Source organism: Vulpes vulpes, chromosome 11 (genome assembly GCF_048418805.1).
Source record: "Vulpes vulpes isolate BD-2025 chromosome 11, VulVul3, whole genome shotgun sequence".
Lineage (NCBI taxonomy): Eukaryota > Metazoa > Chordata > Mammalia > Carnivora > Canidae > Vulpes > Vulpes vulpes.
Window position 1 is genome coordinate 94,695,250 of NC_132790.1, and position 25,608 is coordinate 94,720,857.

At 41.0% G+C, this 25,608-nt stretch overlaps 1 pseudogene; it reads right to left on the minus strand.

The window, feature by feature from the left end:
- Positions 1-24,228: 24,228 nt before the first annotated feature.
- Positions 24,229-24,542, minus strand: LOC112932818 (peptidyl-prolyl cis-trans isomerase A pseudogene; annotated as a pseudogene).
- Positions 24,543-25,608: the final 1,066 nt, after the last annotated feature.

The window sequence follows — 25,608 nt, forward strand, 5'->3', positions numbered from 1 at the left end:
TAAATGAAATCGAGACCAAAAGAACTGTGGAACAGATCAACAGAACCAGGAGTTGGTTCTTTGAAAGAATTAATAAGATAGATAAACCATTAGCCAACCTTATTAAAAAGAAGAGAGAGAAGACTCAAATTATAAAATCATGAATGAGAAAGGAGAGATCACTACCAACACCAAGGAAATACAAACGATTTTAAAAACATATTATGAACAGCCGTACGCCAATAAATTAGGAAATCTAGAAGAAATGGACGCATTCCTGGAAAGCCACAAACTACCAAAACTGGAGCAGGAAGAAATAGAAAACCTAAACAGGCCAATAACCAGGGAGGAAATTGAAGCAGTCATCAAAAACCTCCCGAGACACAAGAGTCCAGGGCCAGATGGCTTCCCAGGGGAATTCTATCAAACGTTTCAAGAAGAAATCATACCTATTCTACTAAAGCTGTTTGGAAAGATAGAAAGAGATGGAATACTTCCAAATTCGTTCTATGAGGCCAGCATCACCTTAATTCCGAAACCAGACAAAGACCCCACCAAAAAGGAAAATTACAGACCAATATCCCTGATGAACATGGATGCAAAAATTCTCAACAAGATACTAGCCAATAGGATCCAACAACACATTAAGAAAATTATTCACCATGACCAAGTAGGATTTATCCCCGGGACACAAGGCTGGTTCAAGACTCGTAAAACCATCAATGTGATTCATCATATCAGCAAGAGAAAAACCAAGAACCATATGATCCTCTCATTAGATGCAGAGAAAGCATCTGACAAAATACAACATCCATTCCTGATCAAAACCCTTCAGAGTGTTGGGATAGAGGGAACTTTCCTCGACATCTTAAAAGCCATCTACGAAAAGCCCACAGCAAATATCATTCTCAATGGGGAAGCACTGGGAGCCTTTCCCCTAAGATCAGGAACAAGACAGGGATGTCCACTCTCACCACTGCTGTTCAACATAGTTCTGGAAGTCCTCGCCTCAGCAATCAGACAACAAAAAGACATTAAAGGCATTCAAATTGGCAAAGAAGAAGTCAAACTCTCCCTCTTCGCTGATGACATGATACTCTACATAGAAAACCCAAAAGCCTCCACCCCAAGATTGCTAGAACTCATACAGCAATTTGGTAGCGTGGCAGGATACAAAATCAATGCCCAGAAATCAGTGGCATTTCTATACACTAACAATGAGACTGAAGAAAGAGAAATTAAGGAGTCAATCCCATTTACAATTGACCCAAAAGCATAAGATACCTAGGAATAAATCTAACCAAAGAGGTAAAGGATCTATACCCTAAAAACTGTAGAACACTTCTGAAAGAAATTGAGGAAGACAGAAAGAGATGGAAAAATATTCCATGCTCATGGATTGGCAGAATTAATATTGTAAAAATGTCAATGTTACCCAGGGCAATTTACACGTTCAATGCAATCCCTATCAAAATATCATGGACTTTCTTCAGAGAGTTAGAACAAATTATTTTAAGATTTGTGTGGAATCAGAAAAGACCCCGAATAGCCAGGGGAATTTTAAAAAAGAAAACCATAGCTGGGGGCATCACAATGCCAGATTTCAGGTTGTGCTACAAAGCTGTGGTCATCAAGACAGTGTGGTACTGGCACAAAAACAGACACATAGATCAATGGAACAGAATAGAGAACCCAGAAGTGGACCCTGAATTGTATGGTCATCTAATATTTGATAAAGGAGGAAAGACTATCCATTGGAAGAAAGACAGTCTCTTCAATAAATGGTGTTGGGAAAATTGGACATCCACATGCAGAAGAATGAAACTGGACCACTCTCTTGCACCATACACAAAGATACACTCAAAATGGATGAGAGATCTAAATGTGAGACAAGAGTCCATCAAAATCATAGAAGAGAACACAGGCAAACCCTTTTTGAACTCAGCCACAGTAACTTCTTGCAAGATACATCCACAAAGACAAAAGAAACAAAAGCAAAATGAACTATTGGGACTTCATCAAGATAAGAAGCTTTTGCACAGCAAAGGAGACAGTCAACAAAACTAAAAGACAACCTACAGAATGGGAGAAGATATTTGCAAATGACATATCAGATAAAGGGCTAGTTTCCAAAATCTATAAAGAACTTATTAAACTCAACACCAAAGAAACAAACAATCCAATCATGAAATGGGCAAAAGACATGAAGAGAAATCTCACAGAGGAAGACATGGACATGGCCAACAGGCACATGAGAAAATGCTCTGCATCACTTGCCATCAGGGAAATACAAATCAAAACCACAATGAGATACCACCTCATACCAGTGAGAATGGGGAGAATTAACAAGGCAGGAAACCACAAATGTTGGAGAGGATGCGGAGAAAAGGGAGCCCTCTTACACTGTTGGTGGGAATGTGAACTGGTGCAGCCACTCTGGAAAACTGTGTGGAGGTTCCTCAGAGAGTTAAAAATAGACCTGCCCTACGACCCAGCAATTGCACTGTTGGGGATTTACCCCAAAGATTCAGATGCAATGAAATGCCGAGACACCTGCACCCCGATATTTCTAGCAGCAATGTCCACAATAGCCAAACTGTGGAAGGAGCCTCGGTGTCCATTGAAAGATGAATGGATAAAGAAGATGTGGTTTATGTATACAATGGAATATTCCTCAGCCATTAGAAACGACAAATACCCACCATTTGCTTCAACGTGGATGGAACTGGAGGGTATTATGCTGAGTGAAGTAAGTCAATCGGGGAAAGACAAACAGTGTATGTTCTCATTCATTTGGGGAATATAAATAATAGTGAAAGGGAATATAAAGGAAGGGAAAAGAAATGTTGGGAAATATCAGGGAGACAGAACATAAAGACTCCTAACTCTGGGAAACGAACTAGGGGTGGTGGAAGGGGAGGAGGGCGGGGGGTGGGGGGGAATGGGTGACGGGCAGTGAGGCGGACACTTGACGGGATGAGCACTGGGTGTTTTTCTGTATGTTGGTAAATTGAACACCAATAAAAATTAATTAAAAAAAAAAAGAAAGTCAACATCTTTAAAATAACGTTAAGTGCTATAAAAAAAAAAAAAGAAATGGCTATCAGTTGTCCCTGCACCATTTTTTTTGAGTTAATATTTTTCCTAGTGACCATCTTTATTATTTACTAAATCTCCATATATACTTGGGTCTATTTTGGAATGTCTAGTCTGTTCCATTGTTCTGAGTATTTATCTGTTCATGCTATATCTTTTAAAATAATAGGCAAATATTCCCCCCCATATTCTTCTTGAAAAATAGTTTTTAAAAAGGGTGCAATGTCATGGGACTTGGTGACCAACTGAATGTGGAAGTTGAAATAGAGGAAAGCGCCCTGGCTAACTCCCAAACTTCTTTCCTGTTTGCCTAGGGTAGTAAGTAAGGTTGTTTGCCAATAAGTGCCAGGGAGAAGATTTAAGGAGAGAGTATCACAAAGATGGAAGCCTTGGATCACACCAACAGTATACATGAGAAGAGGAAGCCAGAAAGATGATTGAGAGTTGAAGAGATGTATATTAATTTCCTAAGTCTGCCATAACTAATTACCACAAACTGGGTGGCTTAAAACAACAGAAATGTAATGTTTCACAGATTGGGAAACTAGAGTCTGAATTCAAGGTGCCAGCAAGTTTGGTTCCTTGGAGATTCTAAGGGAGACCCTGTTTCATGCCTATATCCCAGCTTTGGTGGGTGTGGTAATCCTTGGCATTTCTTGGCTTGTGCTGCATCACTCCAGTCTCAGCTCTGTCTTACCGTGGCCTTCACCTCTCTGTATATCTTCACATGGGCTTCTTTTTTTTTTTTTTTAAATTAATTTTTATTGGTGTTCAATTTACCAACATACAGAAAAACACCCAGTGCTCATCCCATCAAGTGTCCACCTCAGTGCCCGTCACCCATTCCCCTCCAACACCCGCCCTCCTCCCCTTCCACCACCCCTAGTTCGTTTCCCAGAGTTAGGAGTCTTTATGTTCTGTCTCCCTTCCTGATATTTCCCAACATTTCTTTTCCCTTCCTTTATATTCCCTTTCACTATTATTCATATTCCCCAAATGAATGAGAACATACACTGTTTGTCCTTCTCCGATTGACTTATTTCACTCAGCATAATACCCTCCAGTTCCATCCACGTTGAAGCAAATGGTGGGTATTTGTCATTTCTAATTGCTGAGGAATATTCCATTGTATACATAAACCACATCTTCTTTATCCATTCATCTTTCGATGGACACCGAGGCTCCTTCCACAGTTTGGCTATTGTGGCCATTGCTGCTAGAAACATCGGGGTGCAGGTGTCCCGGCGTTTCATTGCATCTGAATCTTTGGGGTAAATCCCCAACAGTGCAATTGCTGGGTCGTAGGGCAGGTCTATTTTTAACTCTTTGAGGAACCTCCACACAGTTTTCCAGAGTGGCCGCACCAGTTCACATTCCCACCAACAGTGTAAGAGGGTTCCCTTTTCTCCGCATCCTCTCCAACATTTGTTGTTTCCTGCCTTGTTAATTCTCCCCATTCTCACTGGTGTGAGGTGGGATCTCATTGTGGTTTTGATTTGTATTTCCCTGATGGCAAGTGATGCAGAGCATTTTCTCATGTGCCTGTTGGCCCATGTCCATGTCTTCCTCTGTGAGATTTCTCTTCATGTCTTTTGCCCATTTCATGATTGGATTGTTTGTTTCTTTGGTGTTGAGTTTAATAAGTTCTTTATAGATTTTGGAAACTAGCCCTTTATCTGATATGTCATTTGCAAATATCTTCTCCCATTCTGTAGGTTGTCTTTTAGTTTTGTTGACTGTCTCCTTTGCTGTGCAAAAGCTTCTTATCTTGATGAAGTCCCAATAGTTCATTTTTGCTTTTGTTTCTTTTGCCTTTGTGGATGTATCTTGCAAGAAGTTACTGTGGCCAAGTTCAAAAAGGGTGTTGCCTGTGTTCTCCTCTAGGATTTTGATGGAATCTTGTCTCACATTTAGATCTCTCATCCATTTTGAGTGTATCTTTGTGTATGGTGAAAGAGAGTGGTCCAGTTTCATTCTTCTGCATTCACATGGGCTTCTTATAACATCACCCACCCTTGGATTTAGGGCCTACTCTAATCCACCTACCTAATTATTTGACTTATATCAGCAAAGACCCCATTTCCAAAGAGGGTCATATTCTGAGGCTCTGAATAGATATGAGTTTGGGAAATATTATTCAAATATTCACTATTTGGGATGCCTGGGTGGCTCAGCAGTTGAGCGTGTGTCTTTGGCTCAGGGCGTGATCCCGGAGTCCTGGGATCGAGTCCTACATTGGGCTCCCTGCATGGAGCCTGCTTCTCCCTCTGCCTGTGTCTCTGCCTCTCTTTCTCTCTGTCTCTCTCATAAATAAAGAAAGTCTTTTTTAAAAAAAATTCACTATTTAATTGAGCATTTCGTTGTTTATTTCTCATCACTAAGATGTGGATTAAAGTTAATTTACACTCCTATAGTTTGTCTATACCAGCGTATTTTAGAGCAAATTACAGATGCTACAACACTGGGTAAAAAATATACTCTATTTCACACTTAATATGGTGTTTACTATGTTCTAGATACTGTTTTAGGCACTTTACCAATATTAATTCATTTAATGCTCATGATAACCTATTGACATAGTTACTACTATTACCTCCATCTAATGGAAGAGGAAACTGAGGCACAGAGAGGTTAAATTACTTGCCTGAAGTCACACAGCTGGTAAAAATTGAAGCTGGGATTCAAACTGGGCAATGTGACCCTAGATGGAATGTGTGCTGTAGGTTGCCTTTTGACATATGTTTAACCTTTCCTTACCTGGGCAGTTGCCTTATTCATATAACCTTTTTTCTGCAGCATGAGATGAAGAGATAAGCCTGCAGATTTCTCCAGTGGTCCCTACCTACCAGGTCCACATCTGCATCCAGGTGCCCTCAACACAGCACACACAGCTCTGTAAGGACACACAAGAGTGTACACTTGCTAGGCAGTCCAAGTCAGATTTAGGAAGGTGTTAATGCAACCAGACCGGGCCCCAGTTGGAGTCACTCATGCTAAGCCTCTTGTCAGCAAACCAATTCTTTCAACTAAGTTTCTATGCTCAGCTCTCCCAGGAAAGGAAAGCCCAGGCCAACCGAACAGTGCTTGCCTGTGCAGCACGTTACCTGACCCACCTCCAAGACTTCTCCTTGCCATAAGGAAGGTAACCTTGCAATAACCAACCCACTTTTGCCCAGTATACTGTCTTGTTCCTGCTCACTTTGGCCTTTAAACCCTCTCAAGTTTACAGCTATTTGGGGCTCCTTTTTATTTGCTAGCTTGAATGCTGCCAGATTCATGAATCTCTAAATAAAGTTAGTAAGATCTTTAAAATGTATGTGGTTGAATTTTGTTTTTTTAACAAACATAAATGTTCTCTAAACTCTCCATAACCTGAAAGGAACCTTTTTAATTCTGCTAAAAATAAAAACAAAACCAAAAACCAAAAACCAATCAAAACAAGAAAACTCATAATTTATATTGCTAATTTACATTATTAATTAGAACCCTTAATTTGAATTCTGGTAATTCAATAAAATATCAGCTGGCATTTTGCATGGACCTCAATAAATTTGCATGAACCCAGGTGCTTTATATTTACATATGTTAACTTTAAAAATGAAACTGTCAGTTATTTTACCAGCAGAAATGGGAATAGCAGAGAATTTCAGGATAAGCAAGCTATGGTAAAACCAGAGGCAAGTTCAGAGAACAAAGGAGAGGAATGCTCTTTTATAGGGGAAAGGGAGGGGAGTTGGGAGAGGCAATTACGAATAAAAAGTCCATTGGAGCAAATTGAGAGTTCCAAGTATAGTGGCTTCTCATTGGCTGAGTTGTGAGTCTCCCATTGGCCTGGCTGTTGCTGGGTAAGGAGAAAACCTTTCTTCCTACTGGGGTTGTAAAGTATAAGCTTCGTCCTGTTGGGAATGCAAGGGCTGCAGCCAATGGCTTGATGTGAGATCTCTATCTTCTGGCTTCTTGACTCCATTTTGATTTAGGCTTCCTTTATTCGGTTCCACGTGTAACAAAAACTCATTACAGTAATTGTTTTTCCACAAAAAAAGAAATCATTTTACCCTGTAGGCCCACACCCTAGATGGTATTTTTCAAAAAGGTCTATTATCATAAATTATTAAATAGGATAAAAAATAGAGTTCATCTCTGTATTGCTTTTGTGAAACCCAGTACACAGAATTGCTACAGAAAATGGTCTCGATCATCAAAACTTTGTACAAGTTGTTTGAAAATTTAGCTCCGGACAGCAGAAACTATGCAAAATAACAGCAGTATTTTATTTCATTCATGTAGTATTTTATGGTTTACAGAGTGTTTTACCCACATAATGCATTGAACTAAGAAGAGGTCTGTGGGTCACACAGGAAGAACATTGTCATATTTCTGAACACACACAGATAACAAAACCAAGATGGGGCAGACAGAATGACCTGCCAATAGTTTCTTGGCTGGGCTATGGTGGAGCTGTCTCTAGAATAATATGTCTTTCTAACTCCAGCTGTTTGGGGCCTTCCAGGGCTGCTGGCTGAGGAACACATCCTGCTACTGTAAAGACTAACAAGTATCTCATGGGGTTAGAAGTACAGGTGCCTCCATCAGTTTTTAGCACCTGTTGCTGGAGATGCCTCTCTCTCCCACTGGTTGTTTCCAGGACAACTTCTAGCTCAGAATGCAGGTAAATAAGGGGAAAGTCATCAGTAACAGCCTTGGTGGCCTGTGACCCAAGGACATATCTGCTCACTCTCCATATTCAGTTAGACCAATGGGTTTCAATCTCAGCTGCACATTATTTCATGATTAAAAATCCTAAAGCCCAAAGCATACCCCAGACCAATTGCATCAGAATTTGGGGTTGAAGTCTGGGCATCAGCTTTATGAACTCCCCACGTGATTCTGATCTACAGCAAAGGTCAAGATCCAGAGAATTAGAGAAATATGATAAAACTTACCTGGTCTAAACCATCAACTCTTTATTAAATGAGTCAATTCTTGATTTGAGCATAACAAAAATGTACTGATGATCTGATTGGTCTACAGATTTTTGATTTATTATCATTATTAAAATAAATCTCAGCTTATAGAGCAATCCTGCTCAGCAATACACTTTGCCAATGTTATCTAATTTAAACCTCTCCTGAGGTAGGTATTCTCTCCACTTCACAGGCAAGGAAGCTGGGGCACTTGGAGCTTAGTGACATACCCAATATCACACAGCTGCTAAGAGGTGGAATTGTGACTCAAACCCAAGTAGTCTTGACTCCAACACTCAGCACACAACTTCTGAGCAGCCCTGGCTACATATAAATTATCAATTTTGTGGACTGGTTCTGCACTTAGTTGTTGGCATTTGTCTGTGCCTTATGCCCCTCAAAATCAGTGCTGGCCAATGAGACTGGCTCAGATCTTCCTCCTCTCTGCTCTCATAGCATCTTGTGTGATTCTCCGCAGCCAGGGAGCCTTCTTGAGGAAGATGCCACATTTTGTTCTATATCATTCTATCTTCCATGACCAGAACGATGCCTGACATAGTGAGGCTCACATACCACCTATTGTTTGAATGAATGATACTCTAAGCCGCATGGATTATATCCATCTGACTACTTTACACACTCTTATTCCTAATACACTTCTAAATAAATGCTTTGAGAGACCAATATGATGGTATTCAGCTGGAAACAAAAGGGAGTATTTAATCAACTAGAAATCCATAGCGAGTAGATAATAAGTTTTCCAGTAAATTCTTAAAACTTAAAACAGTTCCGTATAAAACTGTAGACATTTGAGCTGTAAGTTATCTTGGAGAAAAATGTAATGACCTCAGTGTAAACTCGTTTGAAATTCAAAAATTGGGTCCTCTCATTCTTCCCTCTTCCTTCTTTACAAACACAAATGAACAAACAAAAACCCACACAGGTTGGCACACCATGCAGTGAAAGAGGAAACAAAACAATGCTTGTGTTCGGTGGTCTGGGGTGGGATGCTCAAGGGTTCCCGCAAAACCTGCAAAAGGCAAAATGTAGTCCTAGATCTTCAGAACTGTAAAGTCTATACATCATTTCAGAATGTATTTAACTAGTATGAACTGCTCCCCAAACTCAAAGTACCAGTTCTCAACAAAATCGCTGTAGCCCCGACCCAGCCTAGTAATAGTAAGATCAGTCTTCCTCTTGACCTGCACCCTCTGAACATTGTTCTTTAGGGCATAGGCTGGCCCTGGATCCTTCTATCCCCGAGCTGTCTTTACTTTCCACAGCCACATGGTGTCACTGTTGAAGACCAGTTGGTTCACCTTAAAATGCTTCTTCTGCTCTGAGGAGGCCTCAGCATGACCAGGTCTGAAGGGGCCATAAGGGCTCTTCAGGGGCAGTGCCCCCCACCAGAAACTGGCTCTATCAATGGCCCCATGTGGCTTCTCTTTCAACCTAGGTCTTTTAGCCTCTCAGAACTGTGGCCTCTGAAGCTCTGAGTCAGAATGGGTCCCTTTGTTTACAGAATTCTCTCCATCCTTTCTCTCCAGTGAACCCCAAGAGGTAGGGTGGCAGCATTATTTCCACCACCCATCCCTCATCCCCCTTAACCCTCCAAACATAAAGGGCCTCCCTATATCATCTTTCCCTGGATGATCTAGGCTACTCATCTTTTTCTTAATTGTCTTCTATGGTTTAAATTGCTGTGTATCTTCTTCAGAGAAAAGTGCACTCAGGAGTCTACAAAGCTATTTTCTACCCTGGCCCGTAAGGAAAAATAATTAGCACTTACCTCACTAAAGAAGTGAAGAGAGGATGCCTGGGTGGCTCAGTCTGTTAAGCTGCTGACTCTTACCTCAGGTCATGATCTTAGGGTGATGGGATCGTGCCCTGCCCCCATGGGGTTCTGCACTCAGCCTGAAGTCAGCTTGAGATTCTCTCCCTCTCCCTCGGCCCCTCCCCTGTCCCTCTCTCCATGTTGGGTGCAAAGTACCCCAATGTGGGGTTCTCATCAAATCTACTTACAGTGAAGCCAGCATCCAGCTTATCAAGTCATGTCATCCCCAGGCATGGCTGGACCAGCCAGGAAACACATATTTCTAGGCTCAAGAGATAGAAATGCTTGCTTATCATCCCAAGGAATATATAGGAATGCAACCCCACTAGCTTACAAGTAGTTAATCAGCACTACCCTAAAGATATAATCATGAGATATACCTAATGACATTTCTAACATAAAGAAAAATGATACTTTTCAGATTCCAAGTCTCTTCTCATGGAATACACCTCCAGGGGACCAGACAAGTAGCTTCAGAAGTTATTAAGTAACATCTGCTGGCAGGACCTCATGAGCCTCTAATCAATGGTATCTACTTTGTCAGGATACCCCTGGTAGTATGACCTCCGGGGTCTCTGGTTAACAGCAACCACTTTCTCAGGGGACCCCTCCTCCAAATTTTGCCCTTAAAAACCCTCACTTGAAAGTTATGGGGGATTTCAGGACTTTTGAGCATTAATTCCTCATTCTTCTGGGTGGTACCACACTAATAAATAGCCTATCCTTTTTCAATGCAAAAGCTCAGTGTCAGTTCTTATTGGCTGACTGCAGAGGAGGTGGACAGACTTTCATTTGGTTTGGTTATAATAGCAACCATAGCCACTGGTAATCCCTTTTTTCTTTCCTGGGGGAACCATCCTCCGGCATTTCATGGGGCCTTGGTTTGTTTAGCCCATCCTGGCCATCCCTAACTAGCCACTGGTATAAACACATGGGGTATGCCCAGACAGTCAAAATACCCCAACCTGAGGGTCACAGTACATTGGTCTTGTAACCTAAATGAGACAGTCAGGGCCCATCCCTGGAATTTTATTTATGGACATTGGGATAGACCGGCTCTCATTCCTCTAGGTTCACTAATCTAAGATGCTAAATCATTTAAGTAAGGAATTATTTCACCCAATGTATTCTGCTCACACACTGTCATATGGAGGAAGCTCATCTGCAATAAGAGAAATGAGACCAACAGGCTAGGAATGTAGAGGAATGGGAGAGAGAGGGAGAGTGAAAGAACAAAGTATGTAGACAACACTGTTTGAGGCCTGGAGTCCCTTGAACTCCTTGGCATCAGAGTCACATTGGCATTTTGTCACATCTAACTGAAAAAGTTCTTTCTGACGTATTGACCCTCTTGGATCTCTTTTTTTTCTGTGTGGTATGATAAGAAACATATTTGGTCTTTATCCCTAATTCCAGGCACAGGGATCCTAAAGCCCTTGAAATTTCCTGAATGATAGGAGTGTCTTTTGTTATTTATAATGAGCCTCTTTCCACCACACCTGAGTTCATGGGAATGAAGTGACTTAGGATGAGGTCTCTATGTAGCATCAGGATGGGGCTGGTCACCAAAAAGACCAAGTGATCAGAAGATTGGCTCCACTCACTAACCTTCAAGAAGTAGAAGGGGGGCTGGAGATTAAACTTTATAAAAACCCTTGAACAACAAGACTTGATGAGTCTCCAGGTTGGTGAACATCAAGGTACTGGGAGGGCTATGTGTACCCAGAGAGGACATGCAAGTTTTGTGTCCACTCTCTATTCTCTGCCCTGGGTATTCCTCCCAGCTAGCTTTCCTGAGTTATATCCGGATAATAAACTGGCAGACCTGAGTATTTCCCTGAGTCTTATGAGCCATTCTAACAAATTATTGAGCCTAAAAAGGGGGTGTTATGAGAACCCCTGAAGTATGGGTGGCCCCAGACTTGAAACTAGGGTCTGAAGTGGGGACAAATTTATGAAACTGAACTCTTAAATATGTGGAATCTGACACTAACTCCAGGTAATTAGTATCAGAATTAAATTGAATTGTTGGATACCAAGAGTATTGGAAAATTGCTTGTTGGTGTTGGAAGACACCCTATATTTTATCACAATATACTGATGCTGGGTTTCATTTGAGACTCTAATGAAAAGAATAGCACTGCCGCTGTGTGTTGGGGGCAGGGATACGAAGGTGTCAGATCCCCACTCATCATATTTGCATTGTCTGCCTTCCTAAAACACGTGCTGGACACACAGTGGGCGTTCCCATACTCCTTCAAATGGGTAACACTCCTTTCCCAGGAGCCCTCACATGCACAATCCTACACAATCCTAACTCCCTCCCTTTTCTCCAAAAGCAGCCACTATCCTGACTTTACAGTAGTCATTTCCTTACTTTTCTTTATAGTTTTATCATCCAAGTGCATCCCCAAACACTACACATCAGTTTTGCTTCATGTGTGTGTGGAGGGGAGATGGGCGGGGCGGGGAAGGGATGTTGCTATGACTATTGGGATAAGTCGTATATCAAAGGAAAGGATTTTACAATGAGCAGTGGTTCTCAAACTTTTCAGGGCAGTGGTTCTCAAGCTTGAGAAAGCATCAGAATCCCCTGGAGGGTTTATTAAAACACAGATGGTTCACTGGGCTCCACTCCCATGTGAGCTGATTCAGTGGATCCGAAATGAGGGCTGAGAATTTGCATTTCAAATCAGTTCCCAAGTGATGTTAATGATGCTGGACCAGGTCCACACTTTCAGAACTAGGCTTAGAGTACATGGAGCTATATTCAGGGCTGCTCTATTTTTTTTTAAATTTATTTTCTCATTGGAGTTCAATTTGCCAACATATAGCATATCACCCAGTGCTCATCCCATCAAGTGTCCCCCTCAGTGCCCATCACCCAGTCACCCCGTCCCCCTGCCTACCTCCCCTTCCACTACCCCTTGTTCGTTTCCCAGTGTTAGGAGCCTCTCATGTTCTGTCTCCCTCTCTGATATTTCCCACTCATTTTCTCTCTTTTCCCCTTTATTCCCTTTCACTATTTTTTATATTCCCCAAATGAATGAGACCATATAATGTTTGTCCTTCTCCGATTGACTTACTTCACTCAGCATAATACCCTCCAGTTCCATCCACGTCAAAGCAAATGGTGGGTATTTGTCATTTCTAATGGCTGAGGAATATTCCATAGACCACATCTTCTTTATCCATTCATCTGTCGATGGACACCGAGGCTCCTTCCACAGTTTGGCTATTGTGGACATTGCTGCTAGAAACATTGGGGTGCAGGTGTCCCATCATTTCACTGCATCTGTATCTTTGGGGTAAATCCCAGCAGTGTAATTGCTGGGTCGTAGGGTAGCTCTATTTTTAAATCTTTGAGAAACCTCCACACAGTTTTCCAGAGTGGCTGTACCAGTTCACATTCCCACCAACAATGCAAGAGGGTTCCCCTTTCTCCGCATCCTCTCCAACATTTGTTGTTTCCTGCCTTGTTAATTTTCACCGTTCTCACTGGTGTGAGGCGGTATCTCATTGTGGTTTTGATTTTGATTTCCCTGAAGGCCAGTAATGTGGAGCATCTTCCCATGTGCTTGTTGGCCATGTCTATGTCTACTTTGGTAAAGTTTCTGTTCATGTTTTTTGCCCATTTCATGATTGGATTGTTTGTTTCTTTGCTGTTGAGGTTAATAACTTCTTTATAGATCTTGGATACTAGCCCTTTATCTGATATCTTATTTGCAAATATCTTCACCCATTCTGTAGGTTGTCTTTTAGTTTTGTTGAATGTTTCTTTTGCTGTGCAGAAACTTTTTATCTTAAGTCCTAGTAAATCGTTTTTGCTTTTGTTTCTCTTGCCTTCATAGATGTATCTTGCAAGAAGTTCCTGTGACCAAGTTCAAAAAGGGTGTTGCCTGTGTTCTCCTCTAGGATTTTGATGGATTCTTGTCTCACATTTAGATCTTTCATCCATTGTGAGTTTATCTTTGTGTCTGGTGTAAGAGAATGGTCTGATTTCATTCTCCTGCATGTGGCTGTCCAATTTTCCCAGCACCATTTATTGAAGAGACTGTCCTTTTACTAGTGGATAGTCTTTCCTGCTTTGTCGAATATTAGTTGACCATAAGGTTGAGGGCCCATTTCTGGGTTCTCTACTCTGTTCCATTGATCTTTGTGTCTGTTTTTGTGCCAGTACCACACTGTCTTGATGATCACAGCTTTGTAGTACAACCTGAAATCTGTCATTGTAATGCCCTTGGCTCTGGTTTTCTTTTTCAACATTCCCCTGGCTATTCGGGGTCTTTTCTGATTCCACACAAATCTTAAGATGATTTGTTTCTACTCTCTGAAGAAAGCCCATGGTATTTTGATAGGGATTGCATTAAATGTTTAAATTGCCATGGGTAGCATTGACATTTTCACAATATTAATTCTTCCATTCCATGAGCATGGAATATTTTTCCATCTCTTTGTGTCTTCTTCAATTTCTTTCAGAAGTGTTCACCACTGCTATTCAACATAGTACTAGAAGTCCTAGCCTCAGCAATCAGGCAACAAAAAGAAATAAAAGGCATTCAAATTGGCAAAGAAGAAGTCAAACTCTCCCTCTTTGCAGATGACATGTATGATACTGTACATAGAAAACCCAAAAGACTCCACCCCAAGATTGCTAGAACTCATACAGCAATTCGGCAGTGTGGCAGGATAAAAATCAATGCCCAGAAATCAGTGGCATTTCCATACACTAATAAGAGACTGAAGAAAGAGAAATTAAGGAGTCAATCTCATTTACAATTGCACCCAAAAGCATAAGATACCTAGGAATAAACCTGACCAAAGAGGTAAAGGATCTATACCCTAAAAACTACAAGGCTGCTCTAAATTCAGCTTTGAGTAACCAAGCTTCTTATTTCCCATAATACTTTTTGAAATCAGGATTTGATGGCCCCAGAATTTTACAATCATCTGTTTGTTCTTTTTACTATGCTGGTGGATGATGATTTGCTTAGCCAGTTTCTTTGTGCCCCCCAAAAAGAGCCTATGTCTAAAATCCTGTGAACTCTTGTATTTAGATCATCATCTGATGCCAAACCACTACTCTATAAAGGTCAGAAGCCCTAAAGGTGGCTGGGTTCTCTTGGGTAACCGGTCTCTAGAGTTTAGATGCACTTCTTTCAAAAGAGAGATTAGTAAAATCCTAAGATTCTCCATTTTGCACACAAGCCAGAAGGAAAGCTCTCCATCCCCAGCCATACCAAGTAGTCAAACACAGAATCTTCTCTTCAGCACCCTTTCACACTCATTGCCATTTCCTGCTCCAGCTAGACTGCTGTACAAACTGAAAATAAGAGTTTGGTGGTGATATAAACCTAAAAGAAGACTCAATCTCTTCCAACAGAATTTATATGCAGCAAAAAGAAAAGTGCTACCCTGGGAGAAAAACTAACACTTATTTCTGAATTTCTTTTCATCACTCAATGCATTGGGTGCTGTGGTAGTCTATTTCCAAGATGGCACCCGTTGGTCCTTGCCCTCCTAGCTTGTACCAGTGTTGGTCTGTGTGACCAATAAAATACGGCAGATGAGGCAGTATGTAACTTCCAAGATTAGGTATAAACGTTGGCAGCTTCCATCTTTCCAGCTTGGGCCATTCCTCTTTCTATCCTACACATGTACCCTCACACATGCATGCACACGTGCACGTGCGCACACACACACACATCACCAACTCTAGGATCAGCCCGATACCTTGTCATAAGCAGCTCAATAGAGAGGGTTACATGGTTGGCTCCAGCCAACAGCCTCATGAGTCCCATGAGTGATCTTGGAAGTGGATCCTCTCTACCCAGTCAGGCCTCAAACGGTGGTGGACCCAGTTCGCCCTGCAGCTTCATGAGCAACCCTGACCTAGAACCTGAGTTAAACTGTTCCTGGATTCTTGGCTGCAGAAACTATGAGGAGGGGAAAAAAGAAAAAAAAAAGTGTATTGCTTTAAGCTGCTAAGTTTTGGAGTAATCTGTTATGCAGTGGTAAATAATAAACACAGGTGCCTTTCCCCCAGGTTACTCCCTTGAACCCTCACAGGGCCCGAGAGACAATTATTGCTGTATGTCACTGATCTAAGATGTCATCAACTGCAAGGTGTTCCATTTATTCTGTGAAGAAAGGAAAGAAATGCTATCATAAAACCCGTGATATGCGTTCAGTTGTATGATGTGCTCCAATCTCAGGTATGTTACAGTGTGACAAAAGCGTGCACCTTAGAATCGGTGAATATGTTACCTGTATTTTGTAGCAAGGAATTCCTCTCACACCTAGAGGAAATTTAAACTTTCTTTTTCATCCCCATTATTCAGCTCGGTGTGAAGTAACCACTCAGTATGTTTTGCACAGAGAGATCAACAGTCTGAATGGACATAACCTGACTTCTAGGACCAGACTGGACTCAGCGTGGGTCTATGTTTTTCAATATAGATCAACAAGGGAAATTTTTTAAAGATGTAAGTCCTAATTCTCATGTGAACGGAAGGAAGGCTCCTCTCTAGATTCTTAATCAGCTCTATCTTCTACGTTTCCTCTTACTAAAGTGCAGGTATACTGCATTGTGGCCCTCTACAATCCGCCCAAGCTGGTCCCAGCTCCTCAGAACAGCTGCCATCAAGTGTCTGTTCTCACACACATTATCTGAGCCAGACATTATCGTTCCCTCCGGTCATAGGAGGGGAGAGAAGCTGGGAGACATTAAGAGACTTGCTTCTGATAACAAAACTAGAAAGTGACAAATGCTGGACAGAGTCCTACCAAGCCATCCTCACCGCCACCCCTCCCACATCAGCAAGCCTTCTCTAAAGAATGGCATCATGGCCTTGTCTCCTGGCCTTAAATGATATTCACAGCAAAGCGAAAAAGGCAGCCAACCAACACCTGTGAGAGTTTTCAGTGGCCTCTAAAAATGCCCTTTCCCTGAGTCACCTGCAGTCTTTCATCTTGGGAATACTGAGTGTTTCATCAACATTATCTCATTACTCCTCATTGCCCCAGACTTTTCAAATAAATGACTTAATGTTTGCAGAAAGTCCTTGAGATCTAAACACTACAAGCGCAATACGAAGGTACGGCATTGTCCTACCACCTGAACAGCTGCCACAGAATCTGTTCAGTCTGTCAGAGAACTCTCCTATGAACATGTCAGGCTTTTCATGTCATGGAGACGGAGGCAGGAATAGGGGAGGCAGATTCAACGTGGCTGATCCTGGTTTGGAAATGGAATAAATCTATAAAGCAGAGATGCCTAAAGGGATTCCATTGGCAACTCTGATCAACTAGTAATGCCCTTCTGATGGGCTGAGAAGGATCCTGAGGCTATGCCTGGGTTCGTTGGGAAAGAGTTCGGGAATGGTTAGTGACGTCTGTCATGAATACAGGACTAGTGATTTTGGAGCATATGTTCCAGAAATTTGCCCTTCTTGCCATAGATCAGTAACCTTACTATAATCATCTTTTAGTTCTAGGAGGGATTTGTTGTTGTTGTTGATGATGATGATTCTTTTGGATTTCCTGCAGAGACAATCATGTCATCTGTGAATAGAAACAGCTTATTTTTTTTTCTTTCCCGATCTTTATACCTTTTACATCATTTTCTTGTTTTATTACATTAGCTAAGACTTCCAGCATGATGTTGAAAAGAAGTGGTGACAGGGGACATTCTTGCTTTGTTCCTGATTTTCACAGGAAAGACTCTAGTTATTCACTTAAGGAAGATGTTAGCTATAGATTTTTGTAGATATTCTTGATCAAGTTGAGGATATCCCCTTTATTCTTATTTTGATAAGACTTTTTTAAAAAAAAAATCATGAATACGTGTTGAATTTTGTCCATCTATTGATATGAGTATGTAATTTTTTTTCTTTTTCAGTCTGTATGTGGTAGATTACATTAATTGATTTTTAAATGTTGAACCAGCCTTGCATTCATGAGATAAATCCCACTTAGCTGTGATATATAATTCTTTTTATACCTTGATGGATTTGATTTGCAATTATATATTGTTGAGAAAGCTTACATTTATATTCATGAGACATATTGGGGTATAGTTACCAAGTGATTTTAGCATGCAGCCAGAGTTGAGGTCCTGTTCTAAGGGTTGAAAGTAGAAAGTATATGCAAAGTCCTTCACATGTTGGGTGGCTACTGAATCCCAGAGCTCAAGACTTGGGTGAGGAGAACAACGGGGCAAGAATTAATGAGAGTGATAATAGAATGGAACTACTATTCTAATCTTTTTATTCATGGACAAAATAATAGTCATCTGATGCAAAAATGTACAGCTTATAACAATTTCATATAGGTTCTAATTTGACCATCCTAATCCTGACAGGCAGTTAGAGATGACATTAGTATCTCCACTTTACAAATTAGGAAATTGAGGCTCAGAGAAAAAAAACTGATTTGTCCAGGATCAATAGGCATAACCCAAATGCAGGGCTCCTGAGTGAAATCCAGCACCCTTTTCATATGGTTATTGAGTTATTCAAATTCCTGTGGATCTTTAGTTACTCAAATATTCTTATTATTTGATAAAGTCCAAATAAGAATCCAGTTGTCATTTAATTCCCTGTGGCATTAAAGTGGGAATGAATTCCAAAGCAAAAAGAAGGTATCTTCAAAAAGGCAAATAGAAACATCTACTTCTGGTCTATGGAAATCATTTAGTTGTTTGCTTTACTCTCAGAAGCAGAGGTGATGGGAGAGGATAAGGTGTGGAGCCAAAAAAAAAAGTGTGGTGCTCAGGGAAGGTCAAAGGAGCTTCTGCAGCCCTGCTCATACTTTCTCTACCTGGGCACTGTTCTCCCACCTGCACATCTACAAACTCTCAAACTCTCATGTTCTCATCTGCGTAGGGAGCCCTGAAGATGTAAACATGAATACTTCTCTCATTATACAAGATGAGACTCACCATTGCCTCTAGTGTGATACTTCCCTGGGCCAAAGAAATGCCTAATTGCTCACAGGTTACCTGACTCAGGCAACCCTGACCCTCTAGCCAAGCGTGCTAAGACTGAATCGCCCAACTTGCCTTTGTAGAAACTGGTTACTAATATGTTATTTCATTTCTGTCTCTTTCCAACCTTAAGTTTCGCCTGCCTCACATCAATGGCATGTCCTTGCTCCCCATACCTCTACACCCATGCGCAAGAGGATGCATGCACAAACGCAGAGGGAAGTTGCTTCTCAACCTTTCTACACACACCAGTGTCCGCACTCACATACAAGCACACACCATGATAAACACATTGGGACTCAGAAATGGAGTGGTGGGAGATTTGGCTTGACCCTAAATTACAGAGGGGATGAGATGTCTTACAATTAAGTTATTTATATCTCTGAAATTCTACTGTCTCTCCCAGTCAGAGAGGTCTCCCAGTTGGAGAATGAGACAGCAACAGTAGAAATCTTCTTCTCCAAAATTACAACTTTGGAAATTAGGACTCCCCATAAAGCCTAGGAAGCTGGGGCCCTTGAATATATAGTGTTCTCCTAGAGAACTAGAGCAAGATCCAGAAGGGTGGTAACCCTATACCTTATTCAAGATAGCAGAAAAGCACATCATTTTCTGTCCATTGAACAGACAGCAGCTAATTACACTGAGAAATGTTTTCTTTCATCCTAAATTCCTGGTCATCACTGAAAATCTCCTCTGACCTCTGTCCTCTATTGTAGCTTCACAAGTTTATCATGTTTCCATATCTGTGCTTATCTTCTTATCTGCTATTTACTTTCTTTCCAAAGCTGCAGCCCCAGGCTCTGAGAGTTAAATAATTTGGGAAGTTTTTAGTTAAACAGGTTTAACAAGACTTCTCAGAGCTTATGGAGTGTTAAAAGGTGTGGCAAATCTTCAGGAAGATTTGTCTTGTGTGTACTGTTGCCCAGACATTTTTTAAGAGGTCTCACAGGGCACCTATTTAGCTTAGAAGATGTTGATGAAGTCCCAGACAGAGACTCTATCTCTTCCTCTATTATGGGTTGAATTGTGTCCCCTCAAAAAAAAAAAGATATATTGAAGTCCTACTATCTGGTACCTCAGAATGTGACCTTATTTGGAATTATGGTTTTTATGGAGGTAATCAAGTTAAAATGAGTTTATTAGGGTGGACCCAAATGCAATTCAACTAGTGTCCTCCTAAAAATGGGAAATTTGGACACAGATGGATATGCACAGAGAAAAAGAAGGCCATGTGAACAGACACAGGGAGAGGATGACCTTTTACAAGCTGAAGAATGCCTGAGACTTCCAGAAGCTAGGAGAGAGGCCTGAAACAGAGCCTTCCCTAGCATCTTCAGTGGAAGCGTGGTCCTGCTGACACCCCAGTGTTGGACTTCTGGCTTTAGAACTGTGAGACAATAAATCTGTGTTGCTCTGAACTATCTAGTTTGTGGTACTTTGTTACAGCAGCCCCAGGAAACTAATGTATTCTCTAGTATCCATTCTTCTAGCTGGGTGGTAGGTACATTAGGTGCGTTTTTTTTTTTTTCTCTCTCTCTCACTTATTAAAGACATTTTAAAAAATTTTTATAATAAGCTTAAAAATAACAAAAATACCCATTCTTCTCCTCTTCTATTATAATGGAAGCATCAATTTTTAGGTAGGCAAATGACCAGCTAGACAAGAGGGCAGCACTCTTTTAATAAAGGTCTAGATAGTAAATATTTTAGGTCTTATGGAACAGATGTTCACTTTCACAACTACCATTCTGCCATTGTAGCAGGAAGGAAACCATTGACAATGTGTCAACAAATGAGCATGGGTGTGTTTCCATAAAACTTTATTTACAAAACCAAACAGCAGACCAGATTCGCTGTCAATCACTGAGTACCTGCTGTCTGCTGGGCAGTATTCTCGGAGCTGGGAATACCACGGTGAGCAACATAGTCAAGGACTCTGCCTTGTGGAGCTTGTAAAATCTTGTTTACAGCTGCGTCCTCAGTACCTTGTGCAGGGCAGGGCATGTAGTGATCTGTCCAGAAATACTGAACTAATGAGTGATTAACAGTACCTTGGGTAAAAAGAGATGAGCCAAACCTTGGGAGTGATAGGCCAGGGGGAAATCCTGGGCTTTCTTGGGTTGCTAACTAATGTCCAACAAAAGATTCTCCAGTGGCAGTTTGATTGTTTAACAAGGCAAAAGCAAACCAACACCAGTGGGTTCTTTTTTTTTTTTTTCTTCAAGTAAGCTCCAGGCCCAGTGTAGGGCTTGAACTCACAACCCCTAAATCAAGTTCTCATGTTCCACCTACTGAACTAGTCAGGTCCCCCCAGTGTGTTCTTTCCTTTTTTCTTTTCTTTTTTTTTAAGATCATATTTATTTATTTGGGAAAGAGAAAGACAGAGCATGAGATGGGAGAGGGGCAGAGATAGAAGGACCAGCAGACTCCCTGAGAAGCGAGCCCAATGCAGGGCTCAATTCCAGGATCCTAAAATCATGATCTGAACTGAAATCAGACACTTAATCAACTGAGCCACCCCACTGTGTTCTTATACGCACCAAAAAATACGTACATTCAAGAGTGATCATAGCAACTTATTTCCAAAGACACAAAAATTGGAAACAACCCAAATATCCATTAATAGAGTCAATGGGTAAATAAATGATATTATTTTCAAATACTGGAACACTACACAACAAAGGCCAAGAACAAACTACTGCTATACAAGGCAACACAGATGAATATCAAAATTACTGTGAATTGAAACCATCTAACCTCCAAGCCCCACGTGGACACTGAGAACTAAACCTGGAAACTGCTCCACAGCTTACTGTCTACATTACCATGACTTTATTATTTCATAGTCTTCCTTAGCACGGTTTACTATTCCAGGATGCTCTTGCCCAGGTAAATCACCTTGTTGTTCATTATGGAACTTCCAGAAAGACCCATCATCTCTTCAATAGAAAACATCAACAGCCTTCATCCCAAGAGTCTTTGAAACTTTCACCTCAAAATCCTTGCCTTGCTTTTCCCACGGTCCTCAACGATATAATTCCTACAAACCCTATTCAAGTTTTCACATTGGAAGACTCATCTAAACCAGAATCAAAGTCTCAAATTCAACTTTTTCTTCCTCCTTCCAATGTAAGTTCCCTCAGGTGGTACTCTCCCTGATGGCAGGAAGCAATACATTCAGCTTTGTCTCATGAACAGATTGTTCTGGTGATGTTTCAGGAGCCAGCATTCAATGACATAATGTTTAGTGAGAAAAGCCAGACACGAAGAGACCTTGCTTTATTAATCAATTCATATAAAGTTCAAGAACAGACAAAACTAATCTGTGGTGATGGAAATCAGAACTGTAGCTACCCTGGGTGTGTAGTGGTGGTTGGGTACGTACTTCCTGGGAGAGGATATGAGAGAGTTGTTTGAGCGCTGGAAGTCCTATATCTTGTCCTAGGTGGTGGTTATATGTGAATAAACATAAGTAAAAATTCATTGAGCTATACATTTTTATGTGCATTTTACTACATGTAAAAAAGCAATTTAAATAAGGGCTTAAAAGGTTAGAAATTTAACCTGGGTATCAGAGGTTGCCAAAGAGCTGAGTGTAGTTTTAGAACCTCTCCTTTAGCCAACGGGTTGGATTGCCTTCAACAATATGGAGTTAGGTATTCCGTGAGATCCCAACCTGGCTACCTTGCTTTCAAACCCTGTAGGTACCTTTTACACCTGAGATGCCAGCAGTCACTGCAATTGGCGCTGAGCCCTGCATATAAATTAATAATATTTATACACATGTAACAGAGATGGGTGTGGTGAGAATTAGCAAGTAAAATGTTTGACACAGTCTTCCACTTACTTGTAGGATACAACTTGTGATTGTAGACATCTTGAAATAGCCCCTTTGGGGGACTATAGTGTTGCTCTTATAAGAAGCTGTGCTTTTTTCATATTTAATAAAAATATGAAAAAGTTCATGTTAGTGTATGAAATGTTGCTAAGGGAACTCACCAGCCTTCTGTCTTTAAAGACCGAGCTACACTAGTTGAGAGTACATACAAAATTGTGTCCTCAAAATTGGGAGAGGGGACAGTGTAGTTGGCTTTCATTAGCATTATTTGTAGGATTCACCCGTGTTGTCTCATGTAGCAGTAATTTTTTCTTTTTAATTGAGTAGGAAGATATGTATATACCTGGTTTGTGTGTGTGTGTGTGTATGCGTGCGCGCTTGGGGGCACACATGAAAGGAAGAGGATTGATCGTTAGTTTAGTTGTTTGAACTAACAAAAAATTTACCTTCAGAAATGCCTAACAGCCTTCTTTAGCTGCAATAATCTTAAAAAGTATCTGCATAGACAAAGATGAACAAAAACAAAAATTACTTTGTGTTAAAAGAAGAGGAAGAACCATTTGTACTAGCCTGAGGTGGGTGACAATTTCTCTACGTAAGATGCGTTGAATCACTTCCACAAACCAGGCCAGACCATGACTTTTGTTGATTCTCCCTCTTATCTCAGAAAAGTAAAATGAGGAAAATTCAAGCTGTGCTACAAAGAACCCTGACAAAAGGCCAATGCTCAAAGTAAAAGCATTTCGTTGTTTCCATTTTTAAGAATGGAAAAACAGATATGTAGTTGATATTTATAAAAATCTTATTTGGTGGCTAGACCAAGTAGGCGCCATTTACTTACATTTCCCAAACACAGAGTGGGAATTACAGGCTCCTCATCATATTTTTAGCCTGTGGTTACTGCCTGCCTCACCTGGCCCATCCTTTCAGCTAATTGCCTGCACAATTATTCTCCAGTGTTCACTGCAGAATGACTCCTCTGTCCACCCACAGGAACAATGGTTTTCTCTTACGCTTGGGGATTTTCCTTCAAAGACTGTGAATCATTCCCTGAATGGTTTTAGGAACGAAGCTTTCTTTTCCCAAAAGTAATATGTGTTTACTATAGAACTTTAGTAATTATAGATAGGCAAAGTGAATCCAGACAAAAATCACCCGGAATCTGACCAATATCATTTTTTAGTGTGCATGTATTATGAATAACATTTTATTGTGCTGACATGTTATCAAATCAGTTCCTTGTTGGACACTTAGGATCTTGTTATTTTTCTTGGTATAAACACTACTCCCAAAATTATTCCTGGAGACTGAACATCTTTTTGTTTGTTTGTTTGTTTTTCTTTCATAATCATAAACATAACTCTGCAATCCAGCTAGACTTGAAAAGGAGTAAGGAAAATAGGGACCCATTGAACTGCAGTGAGAGCACAAAGATTAAAGGATACTTCAGCAGATGGGGTGAAGGGGTGCCCTCCGAAGCTACAGAAGGAATGGTCTGGTAGTTAAGACAAAACACACATCAAATTTATTAGATTTGTCCACAATCAGGAATGGTGATCTTCTTGCTGGTCTTGCCATTCCTGGACCCAAATGAATCCATGCTTCCACAATATTCGTGCCCTCTCTCACTTTGTCAAAGACCACATGCCAACCATCCAACCACTCAGTGTTGGCAGCACAGATGAAAAACTGGGAACTGTTAGTGTTGGGTCCAGCATTTGCCATGGGCAAGATGCCAGGACCTGTGTGCTTCAGGATGAAACTCTCATCTTTAAATTTGTCCCTGTAGATGGATTTGCTGCCAGTGCCATCATGGTGTGTGAAGTCTCTACCCAGGCACATAAATCCTGGAATAATCCTATGAAAGCAGGAACCTTTATAACCAAATCTTTCCTCCCTAGTGCTCAGAGCATGAAAGTTCTCTGCTATCTTTGGAACTTTGTCTGCAAAGTTTTATAGACACACACATACACACACACACACTTGCATGCACGCACACACTAGGCTAAAAAGGATATACAGACCTTATAGATAGTTGCTTTTCTGAAAAGTTGGACCAAATCCCATACCTGTTCCCACCAGGAGTGAACATCAAAGGGAACATAGTCAAAAAAAATCTCACGCACATACAAGAAATAAATTGAAGTAAAGGTAACACTCCATCAATTTCCTGAGATTTTAATTCTAGAGATTCCCTGTATTTAGCCAGCTATTTGCAAATTTGGTAACTCTGGTAAGTGGATATTCAGAGGGAACTAGCTAACCTTCAGGCCATTTGTGTTCTTCAGGTGACTCAGATTCTACAGTAATCTTATTGTTTTTATGTTGCCAGGGGATAATAAGCTGTTTCAGTAGAATCTCTGAGGGAATTTCCAGTCAACCTGAAGGGTTTAGAATATTAAAGACCTAGAATGTAGGCTATAAATATACGTAAACTATGTTAGAAGGTAATTTGTTTCAGCTACTTCCTCTGGGCAATGGCAATGTCTACTATTAAAGAATTTACAAATTGGGGGAAACTTTGAGTCATTCAAATTTCAGCTCTGGGAGGGGATGATGGAAGGTCCCAGGGCCCTGTCAAAGGCCCCCTCTGGTGGTGGTGGTGGGGGGTGGGGAGGCTGAGTCAGTGTTGGAGGAGACAGGACTCTAGCCCCTGAGCAGGGATAGCAGAGGAAGTAGGGAGGTCAAGGAGAGGAGGCAAACAAGGGTGAATTTTCACATTGCACTGACCAGGATTCATATCATAGCTTTTCCACTTGTCAAAGACAGGGCCTGGAGCATATTATTCAACCTCTCTGAGCTTTAACTCCATACAATGGAGACAAGCACCATTTCCTAGGGTTGCTGAGACATTTCAGTGAAATAAATGTATAGAAGCCAAGTACAGTAACTGACACCTCGAAGGAAC